At 48.3% G+C, this 24,160-nt stretch overlaps 1 long non-coding RNA gene across 1 annotated transcript in view; it reads right to left on the reverse strand.

Moving 5' to 3' along the window:
* Positions 1 to 335: 335 nt before the first annotated feature.
* The window catches only part of LOC113833363, a 38,085-nt gene continuing 14,260 nt past the window's right edge, over positions 336 to 24,160 (reverse strand). The window contains exons 2-3 of the long non-coding RNA XR_003481012.2: positions 7,229 to 7,408; positions 336 to 2,003 (exon numbers count right to left, since the gene is read on the reverse strand). This is a non-coding gene — a long non-coding RNA (uncharacterized LOC113833363). The remainder of the gene's footprint in view (positions 2,004 to 7,228; positions 7,409 to 24,160) is intronic.

Here is a 24,160-nt window from a genome sequence, read left to right on the forward strand (position 1 = left end):
CTAATAAATACAAGTATGTTCTTTTAAAGAATAAATAAGCCCAACCAAATAGGCACACAAAAAGAAAACTATATACATGTTCAGAATTGCTGTATGGATTGGAGATAGCAGCTTATAATAATGCCCGTCGGTGGAAAACAAATGATTTTCCAGTTATCAATGTATATTTCAATATACCAATGGGAAACGCTTTAGGATAGGGCTGATCCTTGGCTTAATGCGTACAGGTGCTTGCTGTGTGGGCCTGAACACCTGAGTTCAGTCCCCAGAACCAGACATAAAGTGTAAAATGGCTAGCATTCATTAAAAAAAAAGATAACAGACCCACAGTGATCTAGATTTTTAAGGATTTTAATTAGCTATTTTGTATATGTTCAAGAAACCAGAAAAAATGGGTGAAGAGATAAGAATGCAACCTTCCATCAGAGAATTAGAACCTTTAAAAAGAATCAAATGGACACTGTAAAACTGAAAGTGAAGGCTGGAGAGATGGCTCAGAGGTTAAGAGCACTGCCCATTTTTCCAGAGGTCCTGAGTTCAATTCCCAGCTACCACATGGCAGCTCACAACCATCTGTAATGTAGTCTGGTGCCCTCTTCTGGACTGCAGGGATACATGCAGGCAGAACACTGTATACATAATAAATAAATAAATAAATAAAAACCTGAAAGTGAAAGTAATGAAACTAAGAATCCAACAAGCCCTGGACTGGGGAATGCAGCTTGCCTTGGTGCACAAGGACATGGCTTTGTCTGCATTATTGCAAACACTGGGCATGGTGGCACACACATGAAATCCCACGTGTAATCCCACGTGGAGGAAACAGGATTTGGAGCTCAAGATAACCTTCAAGTACTTAGTAGTTGGAGACTAGCTTAGGTTACATGTGTCCCTGTCTCCTTGGGGTGGGGACTCAACAAAGCTAGCCTGGGCTACTAGTTAGCTAGCTAACTATATGGGTTTAAAAAAATATTAGGAGCCAGGCAGTGGTGGGTTCACGCCTTTAATCCCAGCAGCTGGGAGGGAGAGGCAGGTTGATCTCTGTGAGTTCAAGGCCAGCCTGGTCTACAAAGCTACACAGAGAAATCCTGTCTTGAAAAACAGAGAGAGAGAGAGAGAGAGAGAGAGAGAGAGAGAGGCAGAGAGAGAAACATTAGGCCAACAGAAAAGAGGATCATGCTAGGTGCATAGAAAAAAATCCAACTTGAAGCAAAGACATGGTGTGTTGTATTGTCTTTTATACAAGAAAGGAAGGGGGGGCTGGAAAGATGGTTCAGTCGTTAAGAGATTGTACTGCTCTTGTGAAGGACCGGAGTTCAATTCCTAGCACCCACATCAGAGGAGCTTGAAGCTCCAGATCCAAGTGAATTTGACTCTTGTGGTCTGCAGGCCCCTGCACTCATGTGCACATATACATATACACGTAAGGGTGAGTACACACACACACACACACACACACACACACACACACACACACACACTTAAAATAATAGAAAGAAGTCTTTTAACAAGGAAGGGCATAGGAATGGGTTTGCATGTGCCTCTAGAAACTTTGGAAGTACTTAAAAAATGTTCTTGTATGTGGAAATCAGATATGGAGGAGAAACATGAACATGAGGACACAGCCTGTTGCCCCACACTTGTCTGCATTGTTTTTACATTTAAAGCTGTGGGATGCATGGCAGATTCAAAATAAGCAAATAAAATTCAGGGCCTTTCATCTGCTTTCCAATAAACGTTAGTTGGTGTGACTTCTTTCCCAGGTGGTCTATTTTGACAACAGTCCACTCTGATTTACTTTCTTAGGTGAAAGCTGAGCCATCTCCCCCCATATCTTACATGTGTGGTCCTGGCTTGTCCCTGAAGAAAGGCAGAGAGCACATCCAGTTAGCCTTCCATGCGACAGCTATAATGGCCTCGGCTACTTTTGTTATTATTGTCTGACACGTTTCTCACGCTGTTAACATCTCTTGCCAATTTCTCCTGAGAGTGGTGTCTTCATGCTGCCGAGAACAGAACACAGTGAGGGAATTAGTTCTTCACCCACAGGGACTGTCACCTCCTTTCATGCAGTGACTCTGCTTTCTAGAAGAGAATTTTGTTCTTTTAGTTATACGTAGAGGTGTGTGTATGCCAGTGTGTGAGTTTATGCACATGTGTGCAGTACCCTTTGCAGCCAGCAGAGGGACTCAGGTTCCCTGGAGTTGGAGTTACAGGTGGTTGTGAGCTACCTGACATGGGTGCTGGGAACTGAACCTAGGTCTTCTGAACCGGCAGTTCACAGCTGCTGAGCCATCTCACAGCCTCCTTCTGTTTCTTTTAATGTGGCCAAAAGTGGATACACTAACTACTAATTGATGACTAACCCAGGTCTTCACAAACTTCTTACTCCTCACTCCCTCACCCCCTTCTGAATGTTTGCAGATGGTAAATACAAAATTTCTTCCAAGTCTTATCATGGTTCTGTTCTTTGACCTGTCAAGGTCTTTTCCAAACTGATTCCTGTAAGATCTGAGCCACCAGCAGGCTAGGCAAGATTACACAAGGACTTTCAGACAAGGTGCTGAGTATCCAACGGGTACGAAGGACACACACTTGGCTTTTCTTTATGTTTGGAGGGGATTTGGTGTTGGATAGTGTGGACTGCCAGCCTGACAGAATCTAGAATCTGGGACTTGGGCCTCTGCCTGTGGTGGGGTTGGTTACCTGGATTATATTGAGGTGGGAGGATTTGCCTGTGGTGGGTGGGAACGTGCTGTGTAAATGGAGAAAGGCCTCCGAACAGCATTCATTCATCACTCTCGGCTTCCTGATTGTGGATGTGCCGTGACCAGCAGCCTCAAACTCCCGCTGTCCTGACATGATGGACTATACCTTGAACCTCAAGCTAAAATAAACCCTCCCACTTAAGCTACTCCCATCAAGGTATTTTATCTCAGAGACAGCATCTTCCCCTGACCCAGCAGAAACTGCAGGCTGTGACTGTCTCCTCTTGTCTCAGATAAGCCTCGCTTCCGTGGCCTCTAAACAAACGCTTTGCACTTTATGTTTTATAAATGTCACCATCCTAAAACGCACAATCCAGATATTATTTAAACTATATTTGGAGCAGTGCAAACACCACCACCATTAATTTTTGAGCATTTGCATTACTTCCCCAAAGAAACCCTGTACCTATTAGTCTCCATTGGTCATCACCACACCCACCCACTCCCTAACCCCAGGGGCTATTAATCAGTCTTCTGCCCTATAGACCTGTCCTCTCTCGATGCGTACAGTTGCTAAATTTAGTGGCTAGATTATTGCATTGATGATTGACTCATGACACCTGGTGTTTTGAAGGTTTGCCTGTGGGATGGTCCGTGTCACTATTTCATTCTGTGTGGATATTCCACATTGCTCATCTTGCCATCGGTAACGGGTACCTTGTCTGTTTCCACTTTTGGCTGTTGTGAGCAGAGCCTGTCTGGGCAATCCTGCTAAGGATTCTCACGCAGACACAAATCTTCATTGCTTACGTGTGGAGGAGAAACCCCAGCGGCACCTTCCCTGGGCTGCACTCCTGTGTTGCTGTTTGGTTTTACTCTAGCCCCACATTGGGCACCAAAACGTAGTTGCCAGTTTTTTACTCTTTGTTCTTTTGGCTCTTTTGTGGGCCCAACACCCAGCTCTCAAATAAATCACATGGAGGCTAATTATTTCTTATAAATGTCCAGCCTTAGCTTGGACCTTAGCTTATTTATTTATTTATTTATTTATTTATTTATTTATGCCAGTGTTTCTTATCTGAAATTATCCAGTCTAACGTTTGTTTCTGGGCTTTTATCTTTTTCTATTTTTGTATACCTTACTTTCACTCTAACCCCGTGGCTGACTCCTGGAAAAATTTTTCTCCTTGTTCTCTTGTTCCTTTTCTCTCCCTCTCCCCCGATTTCTGCTCCTATTTATTCTCTCTGCTCTCCAGCCCCTCCTATCCTTTCTCCTGTCTCGATCCCTATTGGTTATTCAGATGTTTTAGACAGGCAAAAAAAAAAAAAAAAAATCACAGCTTCACAGAGTTAAACAAATGCAACATAAAACCCAACGCATCTTTACATCATTAAAGCAAATGTTCCACAACATAAACAAATGGAACACACCTTAAAATAATATTCCAGAACACTCCTGGACTGTGTAAAAGGACAAAGAGACCTGAGCACTCATCTCTCTCGGATTTCTGACTATGTATGCAATGTGATCAGTCATCTCAGGTTTCTGCTGTCACCACGTCACCACGATAGATTGTATCCTACAACTGTAAGCCACGACAAACCCTTCCTCCCTTAAGCTGCCTTTTTCCAAGTGTTTTTAGCTCAACAGGGGAAGTAACTGATACAAATAGGGTCTCCTGGGGCTGGCCTTGAACTCCTGATCCTGCCTCCACCTCCTGAGTGGGGGGATGACCAGTGTGTGCTATGTTAGCTGACGGTTTGCATTTCTCCTCACCCACCCACGTTACGGCACTCCTTGTAGGTAGAAGTCGGGGGTCTGTAGGGTGGCTAGAGCTCTTTTTAAAGCTGTCTCTACCTGCCCCAGTCCTCTCTGCCACTTTCCCCCTCCCTCCTCATATCTCCTTGACTTAATTCTCAAATGGGCTCAGGAATCTTCCTGAGGGAAATCCCATATGCAAGCCTACTGGAATCTCACCAGTTAAGGTCTCAGTTGGTACCTTGGTTATAAGATCTCAATGTATGTGCACTGCCAGCCATGGCAGGCTAATGAGGGCTTCTTCCTAGTCCCTCAGTGTCCCTTCAGACACATAGAAAAGAAGCAGCTGCAAGGTAGCCCTGTGTGGCCTACACTCCCTGCACCTATTCAGGCTTACTAGCTGGGGACATTAGGAGGGCCCCAAGACACATGCCTCTCCAGCTAACAAGCCAGGCCCACATGGGAGCCTAATAAAGTACCATCTCATCCTGGGCGTGGAGGTACATGCCTATAAATTACAGCGCGAAGGTCAAGGAGTTCAAGGTCAACCTCAGCTACAAGTTACATGGTGAGTTCAAGGGCATTCTGGGATACATGGGACCCTGCCTTAAAATAAAAACAAATCAAACAAAAACCAAACAATACAGAGTAGAATGGAACTGCAGTCAGGACTCTGCTGTAGCTCTGCCACTAGCCATGGGGACCCTGAGAAAGTGACACCTTCTCTGTGGTTCTGTGCTCACACTGATAAAGCACCAGGAGACCCTGGATGTCACAAGTGACACACCTTGGCTCTAAAATAGAGTTAACAATTCCTGTTCTCCTAAAGAAATGAAGATAAACTTAACCCTTGCTGCCAGAGTGTGGCTGAGTCCCCATGAGTACCTAGGCAGACACAGGGTGGGACAGGGTGAACCGGCAGAGCCAGCTGAGCTTGGGGAGGGAGGGCAGATGGTCCTCAGACCTCAGCACCCCATTATCCTCTCTTGGAGTTATTACGTCACTCAGAGTCTTGTAGGTGAAAAGGTGGCCTGGACTCAGGCCTGCTGGACCCTCCTCTCCCCTCTTGCCCATCCTGTCTGTTTTCTGGGTTCATCTCTGCAATAGGGGAGCACATGTAGGGGTTCCTGCATAAGCTGAGGAGTTCAGTCAGACCAAACCTCATCTAGGGAGATCCTCGGTTTCCCATGCGACGGTCTTCCTGCTGGCACCCGCATTGACACATCCCTGCTTCATTATTTAAACTAGCCCTGTGTATGTGAGCACCAGCTTAGGGGTCAGCTGGTTCCAGCGTGGGCTCTGGCCCAACTGCCCTGTGACTCTGTCTTCCAAGCCCTAGCTTTCTCAGCTTTGAATTTTCCTTCTAACTGGGGACAAAATTGGTTATTCTTTGAGAATATATAGTTTGGAAATTAGCCCAGGTCACAAATCTCAGTTAGCTATCAATGGATACAAAATGAGCTATTCAGCAGGGTGAGATGGCTGAGCAGGTAAAGGCACTTGCTGTCAAGCCTGAGTAGCTGAGTCTGATGCCTGGGACCCTCAAAGAGAAAGAAGAGAACCGACTCCCAAAAGCTGTCCTCTGACCAACATCTGTATTCCCAGCCATGTGTACACCTACACACATGGGCACACACAAATAAGTAAGTGTAACTCTAAAAAGTTAAACAGCCTTCACAACCTGTTAAATTGGTTAAAAAAAATGCATGCAAATAAACCAGGAATGGTGGCACATATTTGAAATTCTACAACTTGGGAGCTGGAGGCAGGAGAACCAGGAATTCAAGGTTATGCTTGCCTACATAGAAAGTTCCAGTACAACCTGGGCTACACCAGGCTGGTCCAAAGCCAAACAAAAACAACCAACCAACCAACCAACCAAACAAACACCTCAAGAAAAAAAAATTAAATAAAAATAGTTGGGCATGGAGGCTCACTCCTATGGGATTCTGAGGCAAGGTGCAAGCCTGAGGCCTAAGCTACAAAGTGAGGCCTTGCTTCAAATGGAAAGAAGCAGGGTGGGGTTGGAAAGCAGTTAGGAGGACTGGCCACTCTTGCAGAGGACCTGGGCTCAGTTTTCAGCACCTATATGGATGTGTAAATCCAGTTCCAGGGAATCCAACACCTCTGTGTGCACATGGTGTACAGACATGCAGGCAGATAAAATATCTGTGCATATAAATAAAGCGTTTTTAAAGGAAGGAAGGAAGGAAGGAAGGAAGGAAGGAAGGAAGGGAGAGGGAAGGAAAAAAGGGTGGAGGAAGAAGGCAGCGCAGCCTTGGGAGGAAACAAGAATATGGGCTCTGAAAGTCTCTGCTGCCCCAGTGTTCTGTAGACCAGTCTGCAGCTCCTGCCAGAGAGGACGACTCACACCCTTCAACCTGGCAGGTTGTCACACATTTGGAAATAAATCCCAACGAAATAGCACAAATGGAGAAAAGCAATTCTCACTAATATGGTTACCCGGAATGTGAAATAAATTGGAAAGGGTCCAAACCAGTCATTACAGCACAGAGCCTACAATGTGAGGCTACAGAGCCCCCGCCAGCCAGCAGCCGCCAGCAGCCTCCCTAGGTCTCTCGCTCCTCCTTGGCAAAAACATCAGCAGGGCACACAGTTGCCCAGAATACACATTCCATTTCCCAGACTCTTTTGCAACTAAGAGTGGCCTTGTGACAAAGTCCCAGCCAATGGACCAAACATAGGACAGCCCCAGGGGACAGCACAGTTCCCATGTTACCTATGTCAGTAACAGACATACCCTTCCTGATGCCTTCCTCCTCTGAGCTGGCTGGAATGCAGATGTCATAGTCTGAGTCTTGGCAGCCATCTTGAGTCACTGGGAGGAAGTCATCTGTTGAACATGACAGTCACCCACAAGAAGGTGGCTGAGTTCTGGATCATGGGATCACCACATTGGCTCCAGACCACCTACCTACTCCTGGATATTGTCAACAAGAAATTGACGTTATTCTTTGTGAATTTGGGTTATCTGACATTTGTAGCCACACCAAGTGCTAACTGGCGCAATCTAACACAGGGAGGAAAAAAAGCGATACAAGGAAAAGATAACACAAAAAAATGGATACCCCAATTATGTAAGTTCTATGCTGGGAGAGGGGCTGGACTGTCAATAACTCTTTTCCTCCTCTGCGTGTTAGTTCTGCTCCTGAATCCATCAGGACAGGCTTCCTTGAATTGTTGACAAGGACCTCCCCAGTCCCTGGAGACTTCAAAGCACCCAAGTGAGTCTCTTTTTGTTTCTCTTTAGTATTTATTTTTATTTTTATTTTATGTGTCTTGCGTGGATACGCACCAGTGTGCAGGTGCCTGCTGAGGCCAGCAGAGGGTGATGGATCCCCTGGAGCTGGGTTAGAAGCAGCTGTGAGACACCCATACAGATGCTAGGAACTGAACCAGGGTCCTCTGCCAGAGCAGTGCTTGCTCTTAACTGCCCAGCCATTTCCCTGGTCCTCTATCATAGGAGTTTTTACTCCTAGTGTTTCTTGTGGGTGCACAGGAAGAGAGTACCTCAGGACATTAGCTGACAGGCAGTCATCTCTGTCAGACAGGCTGTGGAGGGTCTCATGTCAGGAAAGCTACTTCTCTTCCCCTCACAGCTCCAAGGCCAGAATCACAGAGCTGGGACCCCACTATGGAGAAGAGCAGGTGGGTGCCACCACTTGCCCAGATGGCAAAACCTGGGCTCGGATTGTGCTAATGATTGCCACAGACATGTGGTGTAATTTATTAGCATGAGCACTTGTGAAAGAATGTTGAGAAATTTTCCTTTCAGAAAGGAAAAGAACACCCTACTTTCCATAGCCCTTCACACTCCTGCCACTGTACACGCCTGGGTGGGGGTGGGGCAGGCATGGACCCTTGGGGCTTCAGTAATACTTATGAGCTTTCCTTAGGGCTGGTCCCAGAACTGTGTGACCACAGGAATCAGTGATGTCCTCTGACATGCTCAAGTGGGCTAGACTTTGTACAGCCTAACCAAGTCCTCCCAAGCATGCAAGGTCCCTCCTGGTATTTTACTAACTCATTGGATCATCACAGACAAACCTTGAGGTCACTACTATGGTTCCCATGTCACAGACCACGAGACTGACTTGTGACTTCACAACAGTTTGAATGGGGGGTGGGGAGAAGCAGCAGGATAATTCCCGCAACCTCTTCTCATCTCTCTTCTGCGATCCCCAGGTAGCAGAAACTCCCACACCCCCACGTCTACTTAAGATAGAGCCTGAGAAATGAAGGAACGAAATGGAGAGAAATGCCCCATCCCAGTTACCCTGGGACCTGCTGAGCCTCGTGTGGCTCTGTCAGGGCAGGTATCTTGTCCCAATGGTCCCCGTCTACTTTCATTGCCACCTAGTAGAGCCCTTTTTCTGCATATGGATGAAGGACCACCGAGATCCTAACCCTGGTTCTGGGGAGATGGTTCAAGGGCAAATTGCCTGCTGTACAAACAGAAGGACTTGAGTTTGACTCCCAGAACTTGCTTCAAGCCTAGCATGAAGGCACTTGTCTGTAACCCCAGTCCTGGGGGTTAGGGACAGAGGTGGGTGGATCGTGAGAGCTGGATGGCCAGCCAATCTACCTGAAATGGTAAGCTCTGGGTTTTGTGAGAGACCTTGTCTCAAAAATTGAGGTGGAAAGAGGTAAAGGTAGACTGAATAAAGACTTCCGGTCTTCATGTGTTCACATGTGTGAGCATGCCACACATTAATTAAACACATTAATAAAAAGATCTTGACATCCCTCACTCTTGTGCCAGATTTACCTCCCTATGCCCCCCTCCTGGGCTGGTTACTGCCCCATATTATAAGCTACACAGGGAGGGAGAAAGATGAGCTAATGATGGTTGGGCAGGAGACAGATTACCAGAGAAGCCAGCCTAGAGAAGTGGACAGAGGCAAGAGAAAAGAGACAAGAGACAGGCAAAGACCCGAGTGTCATGGGTCAGAAGTCCCCTTGTTACAGAGCCCTTCCAGACTGCCCTTTCAAGAACAGCATCCCTCTATGGACCTCCCTTGCCCCCAAAGCGTCCATCCCTACTTGTGGCTAGACTAGGCAGTGTGCATACATGGACACAGTGTGTGCTCAAACAGCTCCTGGGGCACCCACACCATCATACCAGTCCAGCATTGTCTCTATGACTTTGGAGCTGATGGTCTGGCTGCAGCAAGGTCTCCATGGTGGGCTAACTCTCAGAAGGCATCCAGAGGCATCCAAGTGCTTCTCCCACGAAGCAGGCCACTCTCTGACTGGACCCCACACCCAGAGCCCTGCCTCTGTGATTTGTTTTGAGATAGAGACTTCCTGTAGCCCAGGCTAGCCTCAGCCTGGAAATCCTCCTGCCTTGGTGAATCTGGCTGGGAGGCAGAGCCACAGCCCATTCTGGGGGCAAATATGTGCAGAGACGAGTCCTGGGTACCTGACCTGGTCACTGGTATGCTGGAACATGATACATCTTGGCCACTAGAGGATATTTTTTGGGGGGAGCCGGGACCTTATATTTTAAATTAACATACAGTGAAATCGATCTCATTTTTGTCTAATTTTATGAATTTTAATAGTCATCGATTCATGCCACCGCCATGACAGTGAGAAAGACATTCTGTCACCCAGGAAAACTGCCTCCATCACCCCTTTGCTCAGGATGGGGCCCTGGAGGGAGCCATGGCAAAAGAGGGCCTCCACAGGGTGTTTGTGCAGAAGCTCCTGTGTAGCCTCCCAGGAGCAGTGTCCCCTTGCTGGGGAGGAGGATTCCCTGCCTCCTTTTTGGACAGGTTCCAAGCCTGCTTTTTCAAATTGCCCCCCCCCCTCCCGTGGGAGCTTGTTCTAGAAGCCTGGCTCTTTCTGTTCCTCCGGATCAATTTCTTTCTCACCTGAGTTGCATAGAGTTTTGCTTATTTTTTGTGGGTTTTATCATTTACATTCTGAATGCCGGGGCCCTGAGGAATTCGGATGGAGTGGTGCAAGAAATGAGGGGAACCCCCCAGATCAGAGATAAATGGGAGCTTTCAAGTATTTCCTAGAAAAAACAAAACAAAACAAAATAAAAACCCAGCCCCAGGGTCCCCGGCTGAGGTGGCCCTTGCCACCTGCAGCCTGCCCCACCTGCTTCTAGCAGCCCCACCGCTCTGGCCTGCTTGGTCCCAGGCCGGGCCAAAGCCAAATACACCACCTTTCCCTCCGCTCAGTCTGGGAGCCCCATTGGGGATGTGGGGAGGGGATGATTCGCAACTTGGGCCCCCTGCGGGCTAGAGCCAGGCTGCGCAGGCGGAGGGGCGGGGGCGGCCGCCCAACTCCACCTCCGCGAGGTTGGCGGGAAGGTTTCCATGGAAACAGCAGCTCCCAGCATCTCCAGAGATTTGGGGAAAAACTGGTTCTAAAGAGAAAAAAATCACCATCTTCGTTTCGGGGTGGGGAGGGACAGCCCAGCTTGAAGGAGAGGGTGAGGGGACGTGGCGGGGACAGCAGGCTGGGGCTTTGTGGCCCACTCCAGCTGTCAGGTCCCCCAAACCCACAGGTCTGGCGTGGGGGCAGAGAGGAGGACTGAAGTCCTTTCTCTCTATCCACTCATAGTCGCGGTCCCTCGGTGCCCCTCCCCATGCAGCGCCCCTGCCCATCCTCCAGCCATCAGCGCACTGGCACTGTCCCGGTTTACTGCCTAGGGGGGATGAGAGGGAGACACAGGCGTGGGGACTCTTGCTGGGGAGTTAATCAAAGTGTCTGCAACTTCTCCTGCTCCTGTCCCCTCCCTAGGGAGAATCGGGAGGGGGTGGGGACCAATCTGCTCGAGACTGATGGAGGGGCTCAGCAGACCTGCTAGCCCCGAGGCATGCGCAGACACCGGATCTACAGGAGCTCTCGCCTTTTAAAATGACTTTTCCAGCAGTTTCCTCTTTGGATGGGAGACCCCTATTTCTACCAAGAATCTCCCCCAAATTACTGGTACTGTGTGAGCCCTGTTCTGGGTAAGGGACCAGCCCTGATCTTCCCGCTTTTGGAGGACGGCACACAAATAGCTCTGCATTCATTCATTCATTCACTCTCTCGTACGTCCATTTACTTGACAATGATTAACTGGGTTTATTTTGCGCCAGGCACAGGTCTTATTGCTGGTGACACAGACGGGGATTGGAGGAAGAAGTGGGTAGTAGCGAGACACACAATTCCCAAGCCTTGTGGACCTTATACTGTGTGTGGTAAGAGTCACATAATAGCTAGTGAGTAAAACACGGTTTCGAATTTAATGAACTGTCGTGGGTGGGGTGGAGGGGACACCAGAAAGAGAAACTGGTGAAGGTTTCAATTTTAAAAAGGCTCTCCCGAGTACCTTCTGGAAAGGCGATGCTCTCTCCTGCAGGGGGAGATAGAGTGAGCAGAGCAAAACAGAGCGTGTGTGCCACTCAGAAAGAGAACCACGGGCGCAAAGGCCCTGAGGCCAAAGGGTGCCCATATCGTAAAGGGAAGCAAAAGGACCGGTGTGGCTAGGATATGCAGACGAGAGAGCAGATGGGCCTGGGATGAAGACAGTGGGCTGGGGGTGGGACAGGTGTTCCGAGCCTCCTGCTGCACACACTCAGAGGTGCCTAAACTCAGGAGGACTAGGAAGACACCTGCAGTCTCACCCATGGTGTCCTGTGACCCCATTCTTGCCTCTCTGTCCCCTTCCCTGTTTGTAAACAGACTCTGAGAACTCCGTATGAGTGTGTCCATGGAGCACAATGCAGAGGGACCCCAGTCAGGGCCACACAGTCAGGTCTCAACCTTGCTCCCTCTCTCTCCCCACCCTCAGGGGCACGTGATGCCACCCACTGTAGTGCCTGCGTGTGCTCGTGTGTGTAATTAATGTGCTAACTTAACAACAGGCGGCTTTTCCTTCTCCTATCACCTCCTGGTGCAAAATAAACCGTTCAATAATTAATTGGCAAAGATGAACTTGTCCTGAGTGGTGCCAGGGGCTACGTGTTGGGGGTGGGGCAGCCACAGCCTGTCCCGGGAGAGGAGGTGAGAGGTGTGAAGATCCGATAGCAAAGCCCCCTTCCAGGATCCCATTGACACTAGGTGACAACTGCTGAGATTCATGTTGCTAATTCATCAGTAATTATGTTCCAGATTGTTCCAAACCAAGCCTGAAGAGAGGGAAAATGGACACTAGCTGCAGGATAGGGGTCAGGAGAGAGTGTGTATGTGGCATAGAGGGGGCACTCTGGGGACAGAGATGACAAAGGGGGGCACACAAGCCAGCTGCAGATGCTGAGACTGCTTTGGGGTCTATGACTTGATGTTCTGTATGGCTGGGATGGGTCGCTTCCCGTCTCCAGACCTCAGTTTGGCCACCTATGAAGTGGTCTCTAGAATAACTTCAAGATGAAGCCTTAGATTCCAGTACTTGGAAAACTGAGGCGGGAGGCTCATGAGTTCTAGGCTAGCCTAGAACTACATAGTAAACTTCAAGCCAGCCTGGGTTACACAGTGAGGCCATATCTCAAACAAACAAATGAACAAAAATATGGAATGACTGCTGTGTGTGTGTGTGTGTGTGTGTTCGTGTGTGCTCATATGTGCACAAAGGCTCCATTGTCACAATCTGTTGCAAGCTACACTGGTTTATTACGTTTCTCCTTCTGTCCCCTTTGTGCCCCCCTCCCCTGCCCGTTCTATTCTCACAGCAGCCACAGGGATCTTTGACAGTAAGCCAGTCCATACCCCTCTCTATGAACTCATTTATGTGGTCCAGCCTCAGAGACAGAGATTCCAGGCAGGCCCTGAAGTCTTGACCTCTGGGTCACCTTGCCCATTTAGCTATATTGGCTCCTTGCTATTGCTGGAAAATGCCTGCCTCTCCCGCCTCAAGACCTTCATGCTCGCTATTCTCTTGGCATGGGAAGTTCTGTCCCCACACGCACACATGGTTCCCTGTGTTCAGGTGCCCCCTCGCAATCCTGGATCACGTCACTGAAGTCATCCACCCCTCCCCAGCTACCACAATGCTCATCCACCTGTGGGGCAGACTCTTCTGTCTTTCTGTGCCTATCTGTCCACTCTGGAACATCAGCTCCTTTGTTCGTGGCTGAATCCCCAGCATATGGTTCCCCAAATTTCATTCCAGTCCTAGAGGCTTCAGGTGGGTAAGGTCAGGGGATGGGCATGGCAGGGGGTAAAGTGAGGCAGTGGGCGGGTTGGATAAGGCTGATATGTAAGGTCAGCGGGGGCAGGGTGGGTAAAATGGGCCATGCTAGGTTAGTATTCAGAAAGAAGTTGCAGCCTCTGCCTTGGAGAATTGAAAGAGGTGAGAGGTGGAACCCAGAGCAGGGCAGGGAGAGTCAGCAGGGCCAGTCTGGGGAGCACTGCATCCCTGTCCCCTCCTCAGGATCAACACAGAAAGGCATGCTCAGCCTGGCAGGACAGGAGGGTGACTGGGGACAGAGTGGTGCTGTGCCGACTGAGCCTCAAGCCTGTCCCTGATCCTCTCCCAGCTGTCCAGGTGATCCTGGTGACAGGAAAGCCCTCTTTCTGGGAGGCACCTGCAGAAGAAGCCCAGGCCTGGCGCCGGCTCCTCCCCATCATTTAGAGTAACGAGAAACCTTCCAGTTGCTGCACGATGGGGGCCAGTTAAGTCAAATGGAGTCTGTCAATAGAGTGGAAAATGAGTCAGGCATTTAGCAGGCTGAGATGAGGACGCCGTCGATACAGGAAAGCTGGGGATGAGATGTGGTTATAAGAGCCAAGGAGACTGCTGTGTCACGTCTCAGGAACATGTGGGGTCTCTCTTCCCATGGACATTTGCGGGGGGCCCCCAATGAGGACATGGCATCCTGTCGAGCACAGAGTACAGGTGACTAGCTAGAGCCCTGTCAGGCCATGAAGAGTCGGGCCAGGAGAGAGCTGTGCACATCTGCCTGGAACTGTAATGGGCATCTTTATCTAGAGGCAGCAGGTCCCACACTGAGCCCTGGCCCTGCTTCTTTATGGTTAGGAGCTGGACCAGTCCCTGAAGAAGTTGGAAGATTCTTCCTCTCACGGTGCTGTGGGCATCACCAGAGTCCAGAGCCTGGAGTCATTCATTCTGTGATATTATTATTAGTTACTATTGGACTATAAGGGCTTGCAGGCTAGTGGGAGTTGGGAGCTGGGATGTGGCTCAGCTGGTAGACTGCTTGCCTAGCATGCATGACAATGCCCTGGGTCCCAGCCCAAGCATCTGGGCGTGGTCCCATGTACCTGTAATTCCAGTACTAGTGTGGGAGGTGGAGGCGGGAGGATCAGAAGTTCAAGTTCAGCTATAGGGCAAGTTCAAGAGCAGCACTGACTACATTTGACTCAGAAAAAAAAAGGAGGGGGCTCTAGAGCATTGATTCTTAACCTGCGGGTCAAGACTTCTTGTAACACACAGATGTTCGTTCACATTACGATTCATAACAGTAGCAAAATTGGTTATGAAGCAGCAATGAAAATAATATTATGGTTGGTGGTCACTACAACATGAGGAACAGCATTAGAAAGATTGAGAATCACTGCTCTAGAGTCAGGAAGCTTCTGCCCTTGGACTAGCTCTGGGACTCAGTTTTCCCTAGTGTAAATGCACTAGCCAGGAGTTCATGGCAGCCTTGTGTGGGGTGATGCCCTAGCCTGCACAATGCTCACAGACAAAATGCCAGACTGGCTTAATCACAAACTTCTTTCCAGTCCAGGATGGTTCAGGTGGGTAAAGTGAGGGTTGGCATTGCGGGACTTCTGTGGACTCTGGACAGCAGCTGCAGTTTCTCTAACCGTGTCTGCTTTGTCCACGTTGCCCGCTTTGCCGCCATCTTGTTTGCACACCAGCTTCCCCTGAATGTCCTTCTCTTCCCACAGCCATCCTTTTGAAAGGTCCCAGGAGTATTTGACAATGGCCTGGGCCACTCCTGGATGACCTCATCCTAACTCACCACACATGTAAAACACCCTGCTTCCAAGACGGTCATTCCCTGAGGTACAAAGTGCTGGGAGGGGTGGTTAGAGCAGCAACGAGGGAATCTGAGGGGACAGAATTGAGTCTGTGAGCCTGAATGTCAGGGGTGGCTACCGAGGCTGGGTGTGGGGGGCACACTTCCACTGAGACAAGCTGAAGAGGCCTCCTAAAGAAGGGGTGCCTGGATGGAGGATGGCGGCGGAGTGGGGGGGCTGTCCATGCAGGGGTGCACAGAGCCTCAGAGCCCTGGCAGGATCTAGCTACCGGGATTTAGATAAGCCAGGCTGTTATTAAAGTTTATTTAGTGCACAGTTATTTTTGTGCAGTGTAAGAATCCGGCGGACATTTGAGAAGCTTGCCGAGAGCTAGTGCAGTCCTTGCCTATCTGAATTCCCTTCCCATGGAGTGGAGTCTGGCGGCTTATGGTGGCCTTGAGGGCCTCCAGAGTGTCCAGGAGAGAGAAAGTCAAAGGGGTCAGAAAGGGTAGTCTGGGGGATGCTTCAGAGATGGCCAACAACAGAGTGCTGCAAACCTTGTCCACTCTTCACACCCCACTTTCCTCCTGCAGGGCCCCAAACTTGGGACTCCACACAGGGCCTGTGTGAAGCTGCTCTGATTGCTGGGCCAAAGAAGGGGGGGGGTCAGTGAGTGTTTGGGGCAAGTGGTGAGAGGAAAGAGGATGTGGATGCTGGCCCTCCTTCCTGAGTAGCAGTGACCTTGACCTCTGGGTTGAGGGGCTGGTAAAGTTGCCCCTCCATACTCCCATCTCAATCCCTGATCTAGAGTTTTGTTCATATTCCAGGTGGGGATCAGGAGACCTGGTAGCACCTCGTCTCAGAAGCCACTATGGTGATGATGTTGAGTGCACTTAGTGTCTTGGAGGTCCCTTTACAGAGCTGTTGACCTAGACAGGGGGCCTGGGCAAGCATAGAGTCTACACCTCCATGCCTTCAATGAAATAGTTCTCCCCCTTCCCTCTCCTGCTGGATTTTGAAGACCAGATTTGCCTTTGAGGAGGTGGCTGGGTTGGGCTGAGGCAGAGCCCCTCTGTGGGCAGGAGGGAGGGACTAAAACTGTTTCTCAACGCCACCCATCTCATTAGAGTCCAGTTTTGTGTACTTTGCCTTCCATTGGAATAAAATAGAGGGCCCAAGAGTCTGGGGAGGAGACAACTTTGGCCACTTTCAGGTCCCTCCCCTTGTGACAAACTCACAGGAAGTAAGCCCCTGGCCTCACTCTCTAGTGTGTGTACTCTCCCATCCTGGTCCCAGTTTCCCCCATGTCTGATGTAAGACATTGGGTGGTCCTGCTCCTGCCAGGCTCTGTGGCCCATCTTAGGCAGGCAACCCATGACTCACCTGGATATGTCCCCCGATCCTGGCAGCATAGTAAGACTGTCTATCCTGCCCACTATGACCTTCTGCAGAAAGCCCTTTCTCTTCTGGGTCAGGTGGGAGAGATACCCCCAGCACTGATTGCACACCTACTGTATGCATGCTCTTTTGTGCTTTCTTTTGAAAATACTGGACATCTACCCAAACCTCAGTGAATGGGACATGAGTCTCGATTCCGTTATGATCTGGTTATTGGGAATGTTGGGCTGGCCAGATACCTGTTGGTTGGTGAAGGATGTCCCACAGTGAAGCTTTGGTGTTCCTATGGATCCTTCTACCCCAAGGAGGGAGGTGGCTTTGGCTGGGGCTTAATGTAGGGCAGTTCCCTGAAGGGGTTTGCTGCTGACTCCCCAGTTCACAGGGAAGTTGACAAGCCTCACATCTACTCTCTTAACCCCAGGAGAAAGAACCCACACCCAAAGGATTTTACCAGAGCTCTCACAAAGGAAAAGCAAGCAAAGCAATATTGATTGTCAGACACCTGGATGTAAGAGGTACAGCCATCACGATGGAATTCGGTACAACAGGGACTGTACAAATACTCATGGGGGCCATCCTAAGACAAGCCACAAGGGACAGAGTAAGGGGGAGTGGCCTGAAGAGCAGGTAGCATTTGCACTAAAATGGGATGGAGGGGTTGGTGACCCAATAGGTGGAGTGCTTAGCTAGCATGCATGAAGCCCTGGGTTTGACCGCCAGCACTGAGTAAACTAGGCAAGAAGTCAGGTGCCTACAACTCAAAAGCTCTTGGAGGCAGGAGGATTCAAGGTCATCTTCAGCCACATAGACAATTTAAGGCTAGCCTGGACTACATAAAATCCTGTCCAAGATTTTAAAAAAGTCTGGGGAGAGGGGGCTAAGAATATCATGGTTTTTTTTGTATGGATTAATTTTTCTTGGTAGGATTTGCAAATGTTTGGGATCCATGATTGTCTTCCCGTTGGAAAATGGGTATCTGAGGGTTGGAGGAGACTGATACGTCCCCGTGTCTTCTGAATATTGAAACATGCACTCAGGCCACTGAGATGGCTCAACAGGTAAAGACATTTGTTGACAAGCTTGATGACCTGAGTTTGATCCCCAGGGCTCACACAGTGAAAGGGGAGAAGTGACCACTGTAAGGAGGTGTCCTCTGACCTGCAATGTGCAGACTGTGGCACATGTACTCACTCCATCATACAATGCATACAATAATAATAAATGTGAAAATATTTAAAAGACTTCAAGGCCAGCTTTAGCCATACAGCAGATATGACGCCAACCTGGGCTATATGAGATTCTGTCTCAAATATATATGGACCTATCTATCTATCTATCTATCTATCTATCTATCTATCTACCTACCTACCTACCTATCTTCCATTGCTTTGTGAATGATAATTTTATAGTCAGCACCTGATAAATCTGGAATCCTTTGGGCATTTGTCTCTGTCATTTATGATCTCTTCTAGCTCTAACTCACTGCACTCATCTTTCTTAAGTGTTTTTTTCCAACTTTGATTCTGAGAGTATTTTTCTTAAGATTCATTTTTATTTTTAAATTCTGAATATGTGTGAACATGTGATAGTATGGTCACATCAGAACAGTTCCTCAAAAGTGGCCATAAGTGGTTGTTGGGTCCTCTGGAGCTGGAGTTAGAGACAGGTTGAGCCACCTAACATGGGTGCTGAGAACCAGATCTAGGCCCTTTGCAAGAGCAGTATGCTGTCTTGACCACTGAGCCATCTGTCTCTCCAGCCCTATGATCATGGATTTGTGTTTGACCTGAGTCTGTGAGGCTCCTGGAAGACTAAAATGGAACATTTTCCTCCAAAGAGGATTTGTAGTGGCTTTCTTTGAAGGCAAGGGACACCAGCCACTTGAGTGTTTGCAGGAATCTCAGGTGGGGTTCTCTGTTTTCCCTACACAATCCCATTGTGTGTGTGTGTGTGTGTGTGTGTGTGTGTGTGTGTGTGTGTGTGTGTGTGTGTGTATGTGTGGTGTGTGTGTGTGTGTATGTGTGTGTGGTGGTGTGGTGTGTGTGTGTGTATGTGTGTGTGGTGGTGTGTGTGTGTGTGTGTGTGTGTGTGTGTGTGTGCTCTTTGGGGCAGCCTCAAAGAGTTCCCTGCCTGCTCCCAAACCCCAGATCATTAAACATGGATGGCTGAGGACTGGGGTGTTTTGTAGAGAGAGGGCTCTTTGGAGTGACTGGCCCATCAGGCTCTAGCATCAGCTTTGTCTAAGTGAGAGATGGAGGGCAAGTGCTATAGGGGGTCAGAGAAGGACTGCTGGCTACTATTCTAGTTTTATTTCTGTTGCTGTGAAACAATACTCCAACAGTCTTGGGGAGAAAGGGATCTATTACAGCTTACAATTCCAAGTTACAGTCCTTATGGGGAAGTCAAGGCAGGAACTTCAAACAGTTAGTCATCACATGTACAGTTAAGAGCAGAGAGAAACAAATGTACAACCACTCAATTGCTGGCTCATGCTCAACTCAATTTCTCCATTCTTACACAGTCCAGGCCTCCTGCCTAGGGAATGCTGCTGCCCAGAGTGGGCTGGACGTTAGTAATCCAGACAATCTGCAGAGATGCACACAGGCCCAGGTGATTCTAGGTTACGGCAAGTTAAAAAGCTCACCATTACAGTTACATTGGGACGGTGTGCTACAAGACAGGAGACTCCGGGGATTTCCACAAAACATCTATGCATCAGCATCTTACCCTCCGCCCCCCACTGCCCCCATGCTCCTCACACATGCTGTATGTCATCGACGCTGATGGTTTGAGTCTACTTTAAGAAACTCTAGGCTGCAGCAATCAAAGCCACCTTCATGGAGGAAGCTGAGTGTGACCAGGGTCTTAAAAGAATGTGAGGAGGAGAGAAGGGTGTGATGTAGACAGCCCAGTTGGTAGAGAAAGCAGAATCCTGCCAGTGAAGCGAGGCAAGTGTGTAGGGAGGGTCCAGATGGTGACAGTCTCAAATATCGAAAGCAGGATTTGGGGCTTTGTCTTAGGCAATCTTCAGAACCACTTAAAGCTCCCAGGGCGGGCACAATAACGAGGGGCCAGGAACAGGTTCAGGGAACTGGAGAAGGCAATGGGGGAGCTGGGGAAGCTGTGCTCCTGCAGTTTTTCACTTTCTAGGGGGAATAATTAACTATATCATGCTGTTATTTTAATAGAGTTGTTGTGGGGCTTTTTCTCTTCTTCTTCTTTTTTTTTTTTTTTTGAAAGAGGAGCAGGGACAATCAAGAACTCAGCATTCTGGGCTGTCAACCCTGGGCCTGGAGGAAAGATGGAGCAGAAGACGGACGCATCTCCACAGGCATCACTATCCACCTACTGAGGCTGCCCATGTTTTGTGTGTCTAGGCCCAGAGGGTCCCGACGGGTTTTCCAAAGATGAGCCTCAACTCTTAAATGCATGTTCTAAAGCCCAAGTTCCCGGTCTGGGGAGATGGTTGTGTCAGAAAAGTGCTTGCTGCCCAAGCAAGAGGATCCAGAATAGGTGTGGCCATGTGTGTCTGCAGCCCGTGAAGATCTCAATGTCCTTATCCCCGGAAGCTTAGACCTGACCTCCTTGGTCTCTTTCCTCCCTTGCTAAGAGCATATGGGACCCCTGCCCCTGGCAATAGGCAAAGATACACCTTGTTATTGATGTTCTTATAGAGAGAGGGGCAAAGCCGATGGCAGTCCTTTGTCCATCCCAACTTAGTGCCTGGCTTGGTGGCCAAAGCTGTTTTATGCCTAGAGCACATAAACAAACAAAGAAAGAAAATACTCTTATGGGATGAGGCTATTGCTATTGTCCTTGGTTGTCCCCAAGAGGTGGAAGGTAAGTCCCTACTGCAGAAGACATTAAGCACTTCATACACAAGGCTCAGAAGCCTCTGCATTGGAACTGACCTGAGGACTAGTTCTCATGGCACCAGAAGGCGCCATGCAAGCTCCCTCAAAAGAGAGAAACCTACAGGTTCTACCCAGGCATAGTGACTGTGAACCAGGGCAGCGACCAGCATGGCTCCATAACCCTAAGAGAGCAGTAGTGGCACACATTCCACAACAGTTACCAACAGTTTTCTAATTGGACTTACAACAAGCTCAACAAGAGGGAAACCATGCCTGTGTTTGTCCTAGCTTGGAGCCTGGCTTGGTGGCCAAAGCTGTTTGGTGCCTGGGGCACTTTAATAATAAGAATGTATGGGACTAGGCTGTTGCTACTGCCCTCAGTTGGAACCAGCACTGGAAACCCGAACAACTAGCCAGAGCTAGTGAAATCATGGATCTTGGAGGAGAACCTACAGCCACCATTTAAGAAACCAGTACTTATGTATTTAGGAATATATATATATATATATATATATATACATATATATTCATATGCATGTTACTGAAACAGCAATTAGTGAAAAAAGAGGCCATCAATTTGATAGAGAGCAAGAACGGTATATAGGAGGTTTTGGAGGAAGAGAAGGGAAGAGGGAAATGATATAATTATATTGAAATCTCAAAAACAAAAATTTAAAAAGCCACTTTAAAAAACAAAGAATATACGGGACACGACTGCCCCTTCTCTTACAAGGGAAAACCTCATTGGGTCCAAGATCGTGCCAGGACGCCCATGGGGACAAACCTGCCAGTGTTCTGTAGTTTATATGGGAAAATGCCCACAGCCCATGGGTAAGAGATTTGTAAATTTATTTTGTATTTTTTTTTATTAGTTCAAGTTAGGGAACAAGCTTGTTTCACATGTAAGTCTCTTTTCCCTCTCCCTCCCCTCACCCCCATCCCTCCTCCTCCACCCCCAACCTACCCCCACCCCATCCACCCACCACTCCCCAGGCAGGGTAGGGCCCTCAAGGGGGGCTCTGCAAAGTCCACCAAATCTTCCTGTGCTGGTCCTGGGCCCTTCCCCATGTGTCCAGGGCCAGAGTGTATCCCTTCACGTGGGATGGGCTCTCAAAGTCCCTTCTTGCACCAGGGAAAAATACTAATCCACTACCAGAGGCTTCCTGGAGTGCAGAGGCCTCCTCATTGACATCCATGTTCAAGGGTCTGGATGAGTCTTGTACTGGCCTCCCAGACAGCATCTGGGGTCGATGTGCTCTCCCTTGTTCAGGCCAACTGTTTTTATTTTGTATTTTAAAAGTCATCATTACACTGATTGATTGATAGATTGATTGATTGATTGTGTGTGTGTGTATGTATGTCTGTGCACGTACACTTATATGCTCATGCCCCACAGAGTTTCATGGAATTCAGAGGACATAAACCTGCTCTGGTGGCACTTGTCTGTAATCTCAGCAATCTGGGGAGTGGAGGCCAAAGGTCACTTTTGGCTATATATTGAATTGGAGGGTAGCCTGGGCTATGCTACATGAGATCTTGTCTAAAACAAAGTCACAGTATTTAACACTCAAATCAGTCATCATGGTCAGTTGCAGGGTTGACAAGAGACACAGAGTCTCCTGTCTTCAGTGAGGTCCATGGTTCTAGAAGAACTTGTGAGACATTGTAACAATTGCATTCAGAAATTACAGTGTACTCAGACCAGAGCATGGAACACCATGCACTTTTAAATAGACATTAAAAACAAGATTAGCTGGTTAATTTTATTTATCAAAGAAGCTTTTAAAAACATTTATTATCAAATAAAAACAAACTAGGAGACATTTAGGAAAAGGGAGATAGTGTCTATTTAGAAGAAAGGAACTTCTAGAAGGACCCATTTCCACATGGTGCAAAGTTTCCTTTTTATCTTGTTCTTATTATTTTATGTTATCTAACTTGTGAGCAGTAAAGAGTTATTTTTTATGAAATAAGATTTTTAGTTTTAATTATATATATATATATATATATGTATATATATATATATATATATATTGTGTGTGTGTGTGTGTGTGTGTGTGTGTGTGTGTATGTGTGTAGGTGTGGGTTTGTGCACTTGAGTGTAGTGTCCATGAAGGACAGAAGATGGTGTCTGATCCCTGGACCTGGAGTCACAGGTCACTGTAAGCTGTCTAATGTGGGTGTTGGGAACTGAACTCAGGTCCTCTGAAAGAGCAGTGTGTGCTCTTAATCACTGAGTTGTCTCTCCAGCTGGGATTATTTTCCTAATTTAAAAAAAAAAGGCAGCTATTTCTCTGCTGAAAAACAAGTAACAGCCCAAAGGATGCAATTAGGTGGAAAAATGGTACAAAAATCAGAGCTCTAAACAGAAAGAATCCCCCCTTTTTTCTTTTGAGAGAGGGTCTCTCTTTGTAACCAGGCTGACCTGGAATTCACTATGTAGCCCATGCTGGCCTCTGGAACTTAAAGTCATTCTCTTGCATCTCAGGCTCCTGAGATGGGGATTATTGGTGTGCATTGCCACACACCCCTCTCTTTAAAAGCAGATTTGGGGAGGGTCTCACTTTGTAGTTTGGGCTGGTCTTAAACTCTGGATCCTCTGTCTCCATTTCCTGGGTACTGTAGTCACAGGCATGAGCCACCACCCTGAGCTGGGAATGGAACTCTTCAAGGCTGAACTTCCTAAAGCCTTGGGTGGAGCCTGAGAATTTGAAGAGAGAATTTGGGCATACATCATCTCCTGCTCTCTTATTGGGCTAAGAAGGAGCAGGGATAGTGTGTGGTGTGTGTGTGTGTGTGTGTGTGTGTGTGTGTGTGTGTGTGTGTGTGTGTGTGCACGCGTGCATGGGGTATGTGTAGTGCTGTGACAGATGCTTTCATGTTCACGTATGCATGCTGTGTGCCGTGTGTGCTTGCTTACACGGGCATGCGTGCACACGTGGCAATGTCTCAGGGACCCCTGATGCTCAAACACACTTCTGGTAAGGTTGCTCTTGAGCTTGCCGTGGCAAGGGCATCTTTACTCCTCTAGTGGCCCTCCCCCCCACTTCGGCCTCTTCTCCATTTTCCCTTCTCTGCCTTCCCATTTAATTGCAGCCCCCAGCCCCTGGATCATATCAGAGGCAGGGGTGCCTGTCATCTCATGCTATCTAATGTCCCCACTGAGACCTTGACAAGTTGCTGGGATTGGGTGAGGATCTTCGAAGGCCAGACAGAAGCTAATAGGGGATGAGACCATCAGGGCCGATGGGAAGGACAAGAATAGAACCCAAATCCTTGCAATGGACATTCGTTCACGGAGCGAAGGTTCTGCTCAGTTCACTTCGTACATAGACAGGACCCACGGACATCTCTCCCTGCTGCTGTTACCCTTCCTCCCAACCTTCTGAAACACACAGACACACAAGCCATGACTGGCACCTTCATATGGGCCCTGGTGGAGAAGGTTTTGACCAGAGAAGTTTCTCTCCCCAGAGAAACTCCAACATATTCAC

This window comes from Cricetulus griseus (genome assembly GCF_003668045.3).
Source record: "Cricetulus griseus strain 17A/GY chromosome 1 unlocalized genomic scaffold, alternate assembly CriGri-PICRH-1.0 chr1_0, whole genome shotgun sequence".
Classification (NCBI taxonomy): domain Eukaryota; kingdom Metazoa; phylum Chordata; class Mammalia; order Rodentia; family Cricetidae; genus Cricetulus; species Cricetulus griseus.